Source organism: Trachemys scripta, chromosome 6, assembly GCF_013100865.1.
Source record: "Trachemys scripta elegans isolate TJP31775 chromosome 6, CAS_Tse_1.0, whole genome shotgun sequence".
In the NCBI taxonomy this organism is placed as follows: Eukaryota; Metazoa; Chordata; order Testudines; family Emydidae; genus Trachemys; species Trachemys scripta.
Window position 1 is genome coordinate 36,852,974 of NC_048303.1, and position 14,820 is coordinate 36,867,793.

Consider the following 14,820-nt stretch of genomic DNA (forward strand, 5'->3'; position numbering starts at 1 on the left):
GCCTAGGGAGGTTGTGGAATCTCCATCATTGGAGATTTTTAAGAGCAGGTTGGACAAACACCTGTCAGGGAAGGTCTAGATAATATTGAGTCCTGCCATGAGTGCAGGGGACTGGACTAGATGATCTCTTAAGCTCCCTTCCAGTCATATGATTCTATGATTATGACAGGAAAACAGCCATTTTTTTATGTTCCAGGTGTCCTCACTCTTCACTATTTAATCCCCTCCCATAGATCTCACTTTTCTTCCCTTTCTTTCCACTAATGATTCTGCTCGTGTTTTTCCTCCTCCTCTCCTAATGTACTGCCTCAACCTCCATTTCAAAATGTCAGCATTTATAAGATTGAGTAGCCATATAATATAACTCAAGTATTTTAATGTATTTGAAACCTCAACTCTCTGTTCTTGAGCTTATTTTGTCGTTTGTGTTTGCTGTCTGTCTAGTTTAGACTGTAAACTTCTGGGAGTAGGGGCCATGTCTTCTTAAATCTTTGTTAACCACCATTCTAAATAAAGGCACAGTGCAAATGTTTATTATGCTAATATTAACTTGCCCTACACCAGACTTGCCATACAAAGGCAAATATTCTTGGAGTCCTCGCACCACACTATTTATTAACTGGAAGGTAGGAGGAGAAGTTGCCCTTGATCTGCAGGTATGTATGAGGGGAGAAAATATCCATACTGAGCCATGTTAATCCCTTCCTAGTGCTCCCCCACTGCTGTGCCTCATGTATATTGATTTACTGACCAAAGTAAAGTGTGATGATGTAGGCTAAGGAAAATTCTATTATGTCATAGGTCTGGCAAACCTATACTTTCTGGTAGTTTTCTGTAGGGAGACACATGACATCTTGTCATTGACAAGGAGTCATTTGGGAAAATACCCAATAGTTTTCAAGGGTTTAGCCCTGCATCTTCACTATTAAGTTTTTCTTAAACATATTTCACTGTTAGGTACATTAAACTTAGTAACTGAAACTCATGTTAGGCTTGAACCATATTTTGTAGTGGAATCCGCCTCAGTACTGTAAATGAAATGAGTGAAATGTGTTGCTCCCCTTTCTGCTCAGATTGTTTTATGCTTTCTCACAGAACCCGGGTTCTGGAATAGATATATTCCGTACCATTCTGTGACTAACACCCCCCCACACACACTCTCCAATATACTACACAGAATGTGCATCTCTTCTCTGTGTACTTATTTATAATAAGTAAAAGTAGTACTGAAACTGAGTAGCTGGAACTGCCAGTCAACATCCTGTTGCCTAGACTAGTAAATGCATTATTAACATAAGATTGTTCAAAAGATGTACTGGTGTAATTTATCCTCCGTGTTCTGGACAAACATTTGTGTCTAGATGCTATGTTGATAATTATTTCTAGCTACCTGTATTGATAATTTCCTTTTTCAATAGTACTTGCATTTTTTCAGTCCCAATACATTTCAAAAATTCAGCTGTTCACAGGATCTTGCTACTTCTACTGTGCCTGAAGCCCATGGTTTTAACCATTAAACCAAATTGCACCAGTTTCTATTAGCACCAAGACATCTTGCACAGAATGTCATGTAAACAGCTGACAATAAAATGAACAGATACAAATGATGAAAGGAGGAAAAGAAATGGCTTTCCTTTAACTGCAGACTGTACTGTATTTGCATCAGGACAAGGCCATGAGCATATTTTGACTGTAAATTAAGGTTCTTTCCATCCCGTGTAGCTTGATTGGATTTTCTGGAGTCTACATTGTGTTTTGAATTACAGATTTAGAGTATTTCATATATCTCAGCTCTGCATGCTGCATTAGAACAACAGAAGATCAGATGACAAAACTTTAGAGTTCCCTTTCATGAAGGGAATTAAAAAGATGAGACTAGCATAAAAACCCCCCACCAAATTCCTCAGAGAACCTGAAAACATTGTGTTGTATTTGAACTACTGAAGACCATAGATATGAAATCCTTGCCAGGGGAAGCATATTTTGCGAGCATTTATTTAAGAAATTAAATGCTAAAAGAAGAAATAAACAATATATAAGCCACTCATACTAAATCATAAAACGAGGATGAACTGCACAGATCATTTCACACATGATAAAGCTGGACAGTAAGGGGGACGATAGAAAAAATTCTGTAAAGTATTGCTAGCTGAAATGTCAAAAATGTCGTCTTAGTTCTTCTGAAGTCTTCTAAAAAGTATTATACTTGCCAACTTTGTCATCTTATTTTGCTGTCACGGCATTTATCTGCTTTCTGACTTAAGTTAAGAGGCTTGTATTTCTGTCCTTTCTGATACTCATAGATTGAGGACCACTGGAAAATAGCAGGGTCTCCTGGGACTAGAAGACATGGATGTGTCCTGAGTGTCCCATTCATATTAGTGGGTGATCCCATGAGATGTTTTTCCAGATACCAAATATCTTCACTTCAGATCAGTGCTCAGTAATATATATAAATAACTTGCACTGTTTATTCACAGGATGTGTAGTAGCAAAACGGTACTTGTTCTGTTCACTATCTGCTTCCATAAATTGCCCTTTCTGGAATACACATTGTTTCATTTCCTAAGATGTGGATGAGCATCCACATTTTTGGGTGTTTGATGGCATAAAAATTGTCCAGGGGTCAGCAATATGTCCGTACATGGACACAAGTGTCTGTGGTAAAAAATTTGAGGTCCATCATAATTTTTCAAAAAATTGAATGACTGAAAGACATTACCCCCCCCCCCCCATGTCCATCACCAAGTATGGTAATTTTGTCAAGTGTCCATCGTGCAACATGGTGGTGCCAACCCCTGCTTTTGTCTTTACATAGTGTGCGAAAGGAGCTTCCAGGACTGCTGGTAGATGGCTGCTGATCCTGATTATTATGATACAAAAGATAACCTCCTTTACTGGCTGCAGAACTAGTGTTAGACATGTGGAAGTTAGCCCTTCCCTAGGGGTGAAGCCTATGACTCCATCTAGGTCAGTCAACCTGTGTGGCCACTGGGTATAAAGAAATGGCATGGGAATTCTAAAGTTCCATTGTATCCTTGCATTCTTGTTTGCCTACCTGAATGCCAGCCACCTAAGAGAGAATTTTAATATTGGAGAAGCCATGGTTTTGCTGCTTAACAGTTTTGTTTTGGAGAAGAACAAACTAAAATGCAGCCTAAAAATTATACTGTCACCTTAAAATAGGGATCATGAGCACAACTACTGTCCCCAGCAAAATGGCAATTGTGGAGTGGGCAAGACAACATCAATTTTGGGTGTGTTTTGTTTTGTTGTTAATTCATGTCATATGGACTAGATTGAGGGAACTTCTCACCCATGTGCAAGCGAGGGATAACTAAATCCATAACTCTTGAGCATTGTGAAGCCCCTGGAGATATGGACAGATTGAAGTTAGAAAACGGAGAGCTCATTTATGAGCTTTGCTGACCTGAACAGTTGCAGAGCTCCCTGCTGCACAGCTTTTCAGAATATATGGAAGGCTGACCTTTCCTCTGGATAAGTCAGCCCAGTGTGGAGCAAAAATCCATGACCTTCCGGGGCTTGAGCAGCTCAGAACACCCAACGTGTGCTGATCTAGCCGACTAAGCATACTGTGATAAAAATGCCAAACCACTACTGGAAAACCAACCAACTGAGATGGCCAGTCGCTTGCTGCTGGCCAGCATAGTGATCTGTAGGAAAATCATTAAAGCTAGAGTACTTTGAAGATGTAGCTTAATATATCCTCAGAATTTGCTCTTAGTCATCTACTTCTCAGGAAGTCAAGGTTTACTAGCCTTCTTTTCCAGTTTCGCTAAAAAAACAAGTTAATATGCATCACCATGTCCAGGACCTTGCTGTGCAATATGATGGCATGAAAAAATGTAATAATTTCATGACACAATGTTATAACATCTCATCTGTCCAAGATTATTTTTCAAGAAAAACATGTCAGCCTCAGTAATGGCATAAAGATTCCACAAAACGTGTAGCAGGTGGCAACCTTCAAACTGTCTTTTTCTAATCTGTTATATCAATTTCTTCTGTCACAAAAGCCACTCCTTCACTGTGTGACATTTAAAATTTCATCATTCATTTAGTTGATTATCTGTTCAAAGGAAAAGAAAGGTGCATGGTCTTCTTCTAGCTGTGTCTGTTTGCACTTTCTCTTATACAAGGGGACGTCCTATTAAATTGAAAGGGAATACATTTACAACTGATAAAAGGAAATGCTTTAAAGTGATGTTTAATTTGTATGTGGAACGCACTGCCATAAAACATCAGTGAGACCAACAGTTAAGCAGGATTTATAAAAGGATTAAACAGTCATATGGGTAATGAAAACATGCAGTTAATTATAATAGATAGGATAAAAAGAGCAGGGGATATAAATCCATCTGTTTCAGTCCCTAAACCATCCACTAATGGACAGGAGAAGGGAAAATTTTATCTTATGGGCATGTTGTTCCAAAATGATCCTCTAAGGGAATTTTTGCACCTTCCTCTCAAATGTCTGACTGGCCACTTTTGGAAAGGATACTGGATTAGATTGATTGCATTGTATAGAATCTAGATTGTGTTTACAATTATTAACTCAGGGCTTGTCTGTATTTTAAAGCTAATATTGGTAGGGCATGAATTTGAAGTGTGTTAGCTCTTCCTGAATAACCTCCATCTGTGGGCACTCTTACTCTGGAATAAAAGTACCTTGTTCTGGTTTAATGGAGTTGTTCTGGTAGGATGCCATGTGTGGACAAGCCTTTAGTATGGTAAAGAAGATTGATGTGTTAGAGCTGTAGAAGATGAGTGACAAAACCCTGTATGTTCTTTCATGGAGGGAATGAAAAAGATGAGTCTACCAAAAAATGCAGAAAGTTCTGCTTAGGAATGTTCACAAGCTCTCATAACATTCCTTATGGTGTATGTGGATCATTGACAAGCACAAACAGAAAATTTTGCTCGTAGAATGCATATTTATGTTGGCATTTTTTAGAACTAAAAGGATCATCTCACCACCCTTAACTTTTTCTGTTTTAATATATATTAGCTTTAAAAGTATTCAGATTTACAAAAAATCATGAAAACCAGCTGACTGAATGTATGACCAGTGCATGATTAATGTGAATAGTTTGGCTGTGGAACCCTGTTTTCAAAAATGGTTGATTAGACTGTGTGTGTGTGTGTGTGTGTGTGTGTGTGTGTGTGCGTCCCATGTTTCCAAGTAGAAATGGGTGCTTAAGTAGGCAGTTACCTAATTTGTGGGCTTAAGTGCATGTGTGCACACTAAATTGTGGCCCTGCATTGACAGCTCAGGAAGCTGCTTTGAAAAATGGGCCTCTCATATCCCTTCATAATGCCATTACCTGCTCCTACAGTGCACACCTGGGTGTGCTACCAGTGCAGTAGATATCTACACATCTCCCCACCAAAACATCAACATGATCTGTGCTCTCCTATTTTACAAGCCTTTTAGGGGTGGGCCGAGTGACCTTATGCCCCTCCTGAAATTTTTTGGGTGACTAGGTTGCTTCTTGTCTATCTGAATTTATTGGGCTCAAACAATAGACCTATATGGCATGGATTTTTTTTTCTATTTCCTGCTCATTCAAGAAGAATCTGGACTCATTGTCTCCTTCCTCAAACTGAGTTGTTAGGGATAAGTTGTAGAGGATGTATCCACTTCGGCAAGAACTGGGACCTAGGAAATGTCACTTCAAACAGCTCTAAACTGCAGCTCCATGAAACAGAACCACATCATTTTCATAGAATAAGTGTGCTTCCTATTTTGGTAATGCTGCATTGTTCACTGAGAGAGCCCTTAGTGGGATATCCTTCCATTCACTGTGCCTTGTACCGAAAGAAAATGAGCTATCTCATAAAGCTCCTGCACTATGTGCATGTGGATGTTCTGTCTATGGGGAAGGAGATGTGTTGGGTGGTGGTCCTCCTCCTCCACTAGCAGATTCCAGAAAGGCCTGGAATCTGTGTGAGACAGAGACTATCTGATGCCCCTGGCATATCAGGTAATCCCATGAAAGTACCCAGTGGCTAGGATACCTTGTATTGCTATCTACAAGAAATGTGAGATTAAAATTGGGCAGCAGTGCCCCTCTGTGTCTGAATTTTTAGAATTTTTCATGTCTCTGTAAGAAAGCTGCCTCCCTCCCAAGCAGGGCTCCTGCTCCTTGAGTGGGCTATTCCTCAAGGTTGGGGAACTGAGATGTGACACCCCCCCCCCGCACAAGCGGGAAGGGGGTCCCAGAGCTCCTCCCTTCCCTCCAGGTGTTGTATATCCTGGGAGCAGAAGTCACCTTGATTCTTCCTTGTCCTGGAATCCTGGAGCTGGGAACCCAAAAGAATCCATGGGCTGGTTTTGTTCCCATGATTCTTCCAGCATGCCCATGTGTTTTCTTGTTCCAGGCATGGCTGTATAGCAAGTGCTCCCTTGCAGCTGACCAGAGAGTAAGAGGCTTTGGAAAAGCCGAGACTTAACTTAAATAGGCAATGGGGGCAGGGGAAGAGAGGGGTGACACACAGCAGCCAGTCAGTTGGCCCCATCCCTCTTTGCAGAGGCCAAGCAGAGAACAAAAGGGGGGAGATTATGGGAGGATATGCTCTTCGTTCCCCTGACCCCCACAGTGCATTTTGGTCTTCTCTCATTCCTCGTGTCCGGCCAAAGGACCTCCCCTGCTAAAGAGGGTGAGAGGGTATTTTCATAGCTGAGTTCTAGAACTGGCTTCGCTTTGCCAACTCTGGAATCAGGAGTCTGGGCTGCAGTCATGCCAGTGGGCTGCAGGCTACGTAATTAAAAACACCAAAAAAGAAACATATGCCCACTTCAGAAAAAAAAAATGCCCACGTTTTAGAGGTCCAGGATACTAGAGAGAGACCATTGTTATTGCCCACTATGGACATTTCTATAATGCTATTTGTTAGAAAAAGATTCATTGTAGCATCAGCCCTCATGTAGCAAAAAAGAAACCTCTAGATGGGTTTATAAAGAAATAGATCTTCGCGTGTGTCTTAATTTTTACTGTGCGGTGTGTACCTATGGCTCTCTCTGTATAATTACATACAAAATGATGTTAAAAGTATGTTATTTAAGTTGCAAAGTCAAGCACTTGGAAAATTACAAAATGTCAGATTTACATTTGTACATGAAATCTGTACTTTGTCCCCTTACGCATCCAACCTGTGTACTCAGTGAAGCAGGGCTCCTGGGGAAAACCCAGTATATAGTCATGGAATTAAAAACTGTATCATAATGCACTTTGATCCAAGAGGTGAATTAAGGTTTCAAGCACTCTGACTGGCTGAAACAGTCCTGTTTAATTTTAATATGTTATCCTGTGAGAGTTTCGCACAAGTTAAATGTTGTCTTAATGTCAATTTTAATGTTAGGATAGATTTGATTATATGCATTCTTTCTTTATTTTGTTGACATGTACCGATAGTCATATCTTACTTGAAATTGACTTTGATTAGATAGAGCATGAAGGCTTCCCAACTCTCTGGCAGATGTGGAAATCAAAACTAGCAGTGGTTAGCTGGTTATGTTAAAAAAAGACTTTTGAGGTAGATAATGAAGAAGATCACAAGAGAAAATATTATTTGCTAAGATAGGTATCTAGAAAGAGAGGAAACTTCTTGTAAAAATAAACTAATATATAACTAAAAAATTAATCCAAATTCTGAAAGCAGGTTAGGCTCATAAAGTCATATTTAGGTACCTAAATAGCCATGGCCTGATCTCTAGAGATGCTGAGCACCGCAGCTCCAATTAAGAACTTTATATTAAGATGCCTAAGTGTAGATGTAGAAGCCTTACTAGGCTCTCAGCTTTGAAATTTTTCACCTCAATGCTTAATTAATAAAGATATTTCCATCTCTGAGGGTTTTTTTGGGGTGGGAGGGGGTCCTTTGTTTAAAGTTATCTGAAAGCAAATTTATTCAAGGAAAGGGCAAGCCATTAAGGAACCAAATTAGCCTTGTTCAAGAAATTTTCTAGGGATTTTTTTTTGTACATAAAGTTCTTAGCATGCTGTTAAATTATGTATAGGAGTGTGGTTTTGACTTATTTTATTTAACAGTAGCCACCTGAAACAAAACAGTGGTAAGAGTTTATTATGTGGTCTTCTAGTAAATAGTAGATGGTGAAGGGAAATACTATGCTACCTGGCCTCAGACTAGGGAAAGAAAATGTGATTTGTTGTAATGGGCATGCATGCCATAATAATAGGCAGATTGCCTGCTAGTGGCAGGTCTGGTTTGGTTATTAAACCTGAATATAAAAAAATACATGCATGAAAGGGTTTAAAAAGCACAAGGAAGGCCACCATTGTAATTCTGCTAATTATATCTCTTCATAGTGATGCAGCATTAACAGTATATTGTATCACAAGAGAAGTTATAAGCATATGAATTGTATTTTGTCCAGTATCTTATTTAGGATAGTTTGCCTACTAAAGTTACTTGCATATGGAGATTAATTAAACCTTGTTCACCATATATCTGTATGATTTTTGTTTCTTTTCAATAACTGAAAATAGCATGCAAGGATAAGATAAAGATCAGCAAGATGTCTGCCTCTAAGATAAGAACTGCAAATCCCAATTAAATCTGGTAATAGATCAATCCAAAGAGCATGTAAGAAAAGCATTTATTCTATGTAGTTATCCATTATAACTAAGGACAAAATCTGTCTTCAACTGGGTAAGAGCTATAGTAGCAGATGCATTTCTAATCCATCTGTTTCTATCTTGTGTTAGCGGATATTGTTCTGCTGACAAATAGATTACTTACAGGCATCTTGATAATATTTGTTTTTACCTAAATAAGTTTTTTTTATATTAAAAATTAAATGCTGCCAATCTGTCTTGAGGTTTAAAAAATACTGTAATCAGTTTTGCTGATTACTAGTGATCAGTTCAGGATAGTAGCTCATTGATCATATAAAAGTACAAAATACTCTGGCAGAAATACAAAAAGAAACATGAAAATGTTTGGGAGATGACCCTGACATTTCAGAGAAATCTAGTTACTTTCGGATTATAGCTATTCAGACAGAATTCATATATACAGGTATTATGCAGACCACAGCTTACTTGCTATGAGCATTGCAGTTTTTTCCCTTCTCATTCACAGAAGTACTTCATTTCCTACCCAAAGGCAGAAATTCTTCGCCCCTGGAAAGGTTATGGAGACAGTAAAGCTAGCTATAGGGCACAAAAGTGTCATTGCAAAAAGTACAATGTCTGAAAGGTTGAGCTTCAGGGAATATCAACAATGCAGCTATTTGGTTCAGGGATGAACAAACATCCTGACAAAAAGTCTGGTCTAAGTAGAAGAAAGGCATGCAGGAATATGTAATAATTTCCCTACAAATACTGTCTTGTTAGTTATATTTACATCCAGTTAATAGTACTGTATCAAGTTCTTTGTTATTGTATTTCCTTTGTTGTAGGCTGAGGTACACCAGGAATTGATTTGGTGCATTTTGTAAAATATCTTTCCTTGATTACATTTTTAACTCTCAGGGTATGACTACGCTGCATAGTAAACCTGTATCTGTGGGATCCACACCTGCAGATGTGTTCTTTCTAAGCTTGAGCATCCTCATTGCATTGCTATGCGAGCCTCAGTCCCATGCCAACATGTCCATACTGGACTATACATATCTGAGTCAGATGTTATTGGTTCTGGGTCTGTATCCCAGGATTCTTAATGTCCTTGCTAGCGGTAACTGCTCTTGGGCTTGGTTCATGGTGTGTTGTGGGAGAACTTGCCTGTCCATCCTGTGGCACTTGATGTGAAGTTGTCTTAGCTCACCAACACATCTAGCTGAGCAATTTTTGAGTTTGTGAACTCCCTTCAACTGGAGTCAGCAACATGGATCTGGCACTGGTGAAAGAATTTGTGCTCATGGTTTCACTCCTGTTTTAGGAATCAGGCAGAGCATCTTTGACATGTTGGTGGACATTTCAGCGGTGGTATTTGTCCTAAGGAAAGCAACTCTTGGAGGGAGGTACAGACATGGCAGCTACGACCCATCTTATGCTGATCATGCATATTGCCATAACTGCAGATTCCCCATAGGTAAACCAGCACTTCTGGAGCATATGTGGGATTGATGGGATCACATAATCATGCGAATCTGGGATGACCAGCAGTGGCTCCCGAACTTTTGCATAAAGAAACAGATATTCCTGGATCTGTGTGATCAGCTTGCTCTGACCCTCCAGCATCAGAATAGCTCACGAAGGAGGCCATCCCAGTCCAGAAGCAGGTTTCTATAGCCATCTGGAAGCTGACTACCCCAGACTGCTATAGGTCCATTGCTAACCAGTTTAAAGTGGCAAGTCAGTTGTGGTGGTTTGTGAGGTGATCAGGACTGTAATGTATCTAAGAGTGGTGGGCATAAACAATATTTCTGAAATAACTGCTGGTTTTGAGATAATGGGTTTTCCAAACTTCTGTGCAGCTATCATGTGCCCAGAGTTTGTCCTCCACAAGGCGAACATGAGTACATAAACTGCAAAAGGTAGTACTCCATCGCTATGCAGGCCCTGGTCAGCCACAGAGGCATATTCATGGATACTAACTTGGGATGCACTGGCAAGGTGCATGATGCCAAGGTTGTCCAGAGACAAACTTCATGGACAAGCAGGGACATTAATCTCACCAAACAACATCGTTATAAATGGAGTTACTGTCACCACTGATATTCTAGAGCACTCCATGTACACCCTTTTGCCATGGCTTATGAAACAATACCCTGATCTCAATGTTTTGGCAAAAGAAGGTTTAACAACATGGTCAGTAGCGGTAGGATGATGGTTGAATGTGCGCGTGGCATAGTGAAATCCAGATGGCACTGCCTTCAGAACTATTCAGATGCCAATGTTGTCCACATTATTGTGTCTTGCTGTGCACTGTGCAATGTCTGCAAGGATAATTATGAGCTATTTTACTAGGAGTGGACCCAATACGCTGTTGGATTGTTCACACAACCCGAAAATTACTGGGGAAGAATCCACGTATGCAGCAAAAATCAGGGATGCCTTGTGTATCCACATAATGGGTTTGCATGGTGCCACAAATGAGGGGGAATGATATAATATATGTCACACTCATCCTGCTATTTCTGTGATTGGGGCCTCTCAGGAAGACTATTTATGAAATGTTGTTATGCGTTTTATAACCACTGTTGAACACACAGCTTGTGGATTACTGTGATGAAGTTCCATTTTAATAAATTTAATAAAACCTGCTTATATAACCTTGTGCAAATTGAACACTTTATTTTAAACATGGTATGTAAATAATAAATAACAATATAAAACCTGATAGGCAGACCAGCTGACACAAAAACAGTAAACAGTGCATATTAAGAAATGAAATGAGCTAAAGTGCAAAACAGTCAAACTGTGTACACTGCCACCCTAGCAGTTTCACTGTTTCTGTGTGTCCCTATCCTCCTGTTCTAGTTGGCCTTTAGGGGGTGTTGTACACATATGGGACACAGTTGAACAGATATGGAAGAGTGTGCAGTGTACATTTGAACTGTTCCATGGAGTGTTCAGTGCTTGGGAAATAGACCAGCTAACCACAGAATTGTCCAAAGGCTGCAAAGGCTCTGGGAGGGAATTTGGGGGCCGAAGCGGGTGTGGGGACAGGGTGCAGGCTCTGGGAGGGAGTTTGGGGGTGGGTGGGGGTATAGGCTCTGGGAAGAGGTTGGGGGTGCGGCGCTTACCTGGGGCTCCAAGGTGGGGTTGGCCGGGGAGCCTCTGCATGCTTCTGCCCCCAGGCACTGTCCCCGCAGTGTCCCATTGGCCATAGGGGCGCTTGGGGCAGGGGCAGCGCATGGAGGCACAGCCCTGCCCCTGGGCCTCCAAGTTCCGGCCCCAGCCCTCCCCGCCTCACCCCGCTTCCCCCCCCCCCCACACACACACAGGGCCACCCAAGGCCTCCCTGTTTCCCGCCTACACAGGGCCAGCATCCTCATTGGTGTCTGGAGCTAGCCTGAGGCCCCCCCCACCCATGGTCCTCCTCCCCCCTCACAGCCCTCTTTACCCTCCTGTGCATGGGGGTTGGAACTCTGAGGCCACCCATGCATGGGGCTGGTCTGTTGAGCCCCCCTGCTGCATGCCCACACACATGGCTGCCCGAGGCCCCGTTCTCACACCTGTGTGTGGGGCCGCCCTAGGCCCTCTCTCCCTCCTGCATGCGGGGCAGGTTGGTTCAAATCACTCTCCGTAGCCCTCCCTCCAGCCAGGGCTGGTGTTGCCCCGACCACCGCCTGCATTTTCCTCTGCTCTCCACTGGGGGCCCTACCCCAGTTTTTTGACAAAACTGGGCATTTGTCCCGTTTGCTCTTGCCAGCTGATGATCAGTTGGCAAGAGCAAATGGGACAAATGCCCAATTTTGTCAAAAAAGTCGGGATGGTCAGGACGGGGCCTAAAAAAGGGACTGTCCCAGCCAAAACAGGACATATGGTCACCCTACCTCAGAAGTAATCTTGAGAGGCCAAAGACATTGCCTGGATGCTGCTCAGACACACTGTAACTGGGAGCAAGCCTCCCAGCCTGGGTAGACAGACTTGCGCTTGGGGGCTAATGTGGTAAAAATAGCAATGTGGATGTTGCAGCTCAGGTTCCCCCCGCCCGCCCCCCGCAGGTTTGAGTTCGAGTGGCTCCCAACTCTCCAACTTCAATGTCCACACCACTATTTTTAGCATGCAAGCTCAAGCCCCACTAGTCTGTTTACCCAGGCTTGCTCCCAGCTGCAGGGTAGACATACCCAACAGTTTAGAAGAATCCATGTACTGCGGCCTGGTGGGTGAGGTGGAGTCAATGAATCAGTCCTGTGACAGATGCATTTTGATTCTGACCTTTTTCTGCCAGAGTCCTCATCTTTTCGGACTATCAGGATATAGTTCTTTAAAAAAAAAAAATCTGTTGAAATAGTCTCAAAAAATTGATTTTTGGCTGTCTCAGTACATTGTTAGATATACAGTCTGTGTCTGAGGACAAAGGTTGTAAGCCTTATTGTAGTAGAATTAAACTTCTAGTCAAAGAATAATGCACACTCATGTGCTCTGGAAACAGGCAGGCTATCATTTCTGATGATCTACACTGGCTGTGAATAACCAGCTGTCTGACTCCATAAACTGACTAGCAAAAAGGCAACCACAGATCAATATTTTTTGTAAAGTGTCTCATGCTCTAGTGAGAATCAACACAAGAAACAGGCTGATACAATTGGACAGAACATCATCCTAAAATGATTGAGAAATTAGATCAACATCTATTTAAAATTAAATACATTATCCAAGTAACCTTAGTCTAGAAACACATTTCAAACCAGACCAGAAACATAGGAATTGCCATACTAGGTCAGATCAGTGGAGAGTACCTGCTATTTCTGAGGAAGATGCAAGAAACCCTTCTGTAGGCAGAGATGGAATAACCTGCTCAGAGATGAATCTTCTTAGTCCCCATTAATCAGGGTTGTGTTTTCCCCCTCCCCGGTCTTTGTTATTCTAACTCACAATGTTCTTGTTACTGAAATAAATGTCCTTTATGCATACAACTTCTGCAATGGGTGTTTAATAATCACGTTTTTACTAATATTACCCATTATATCCACAAAGGCTAGTAAATAGTTAAATAACTAATTTGTCAATATCTTTGCTAATAAAAGCACCGAGTTTGGTTTGCTATGAGTCGTGAAGCCATGGTATCTGTTATTTGAGAGTATTCAGGCAACTGCTACGCATTCATGAACATATTCCTAAATCCCAAAAGTTGCAATAATTTTACCAGAAATAGTATTTTTCAAAATATGTGTACAGGAAATGCATTAGTCACTGATCATTATATTCCTTTTAAAAAACAGTCATCCAATCAGGGAGTATAAACAACACCAGAAAATGTAGGTGACAATAACACTACTGCCAACAAAGAGTTTTGGAAGGGATTCAGAAACCTCATGCATTACATGTAAGCCAGTCTTTATTAGGAACTAATATCCTACATCTGCCTATTGGAGGGGTTTTGCATCTTCCTCTGAAGCATCTGGTGCTGGCCACTGTCAGAGAACAGGATGCTGGAGTAGATGGACTATGGAACTGTTCCAGCACGGCAATTCTTATTTACCATGGAAAACAAACAGCAAAAGTCAAACAGTCTATGTATAACCATAGTCTGAACATTATTCAGTGACTACTTCGGTGACACTGGCTTTGATTCCCATCTAAGTGACTTTTTAAAATGACATGCATGTTCTATTCATAGATGGGTTGGATCACAGAAACTGCCTTGGGACTGCCAACTGATGTGCCAAGACTACTACTGCCCCTGCTTTCCCTACCAGCTTGGGACTCCAGCACCCTGTCTTGTTGAGCCAGACATGCCAGTCTGCTCCAACACAGACCCACGGTCTGAACCACGTGCCAGAAAGCTGCAGACTGAAAGCAACTTAAGAAGTGTTCCTGTCTTTAACACTCAGATGCCCAACTCCCAGTGGGGTCCAAACCCCAAAGAAATCTGTTTTACCCTGTATAGAGCTTATACAGGGTAAACGCATAAATTGTTTGCCCTCTATAACACTGATAGAGAGATATGCACAGCTGTTTGCCCCTCCCCAGGTATTAATACATACTCTGGGTTAATTAATAAGTAAAAAGTGATTTTATTAAATACAGAAAGTAGGATTTAAGTGGTTCCAAGTAGTAACAGACAGAACAAAGTGAATTAACAAGTAAAATAAAATAAAACACAGCAAGTCTAAGCCTAATACAGTAATAAAATTAAATACAAATAAGATCTCTCCCTCAG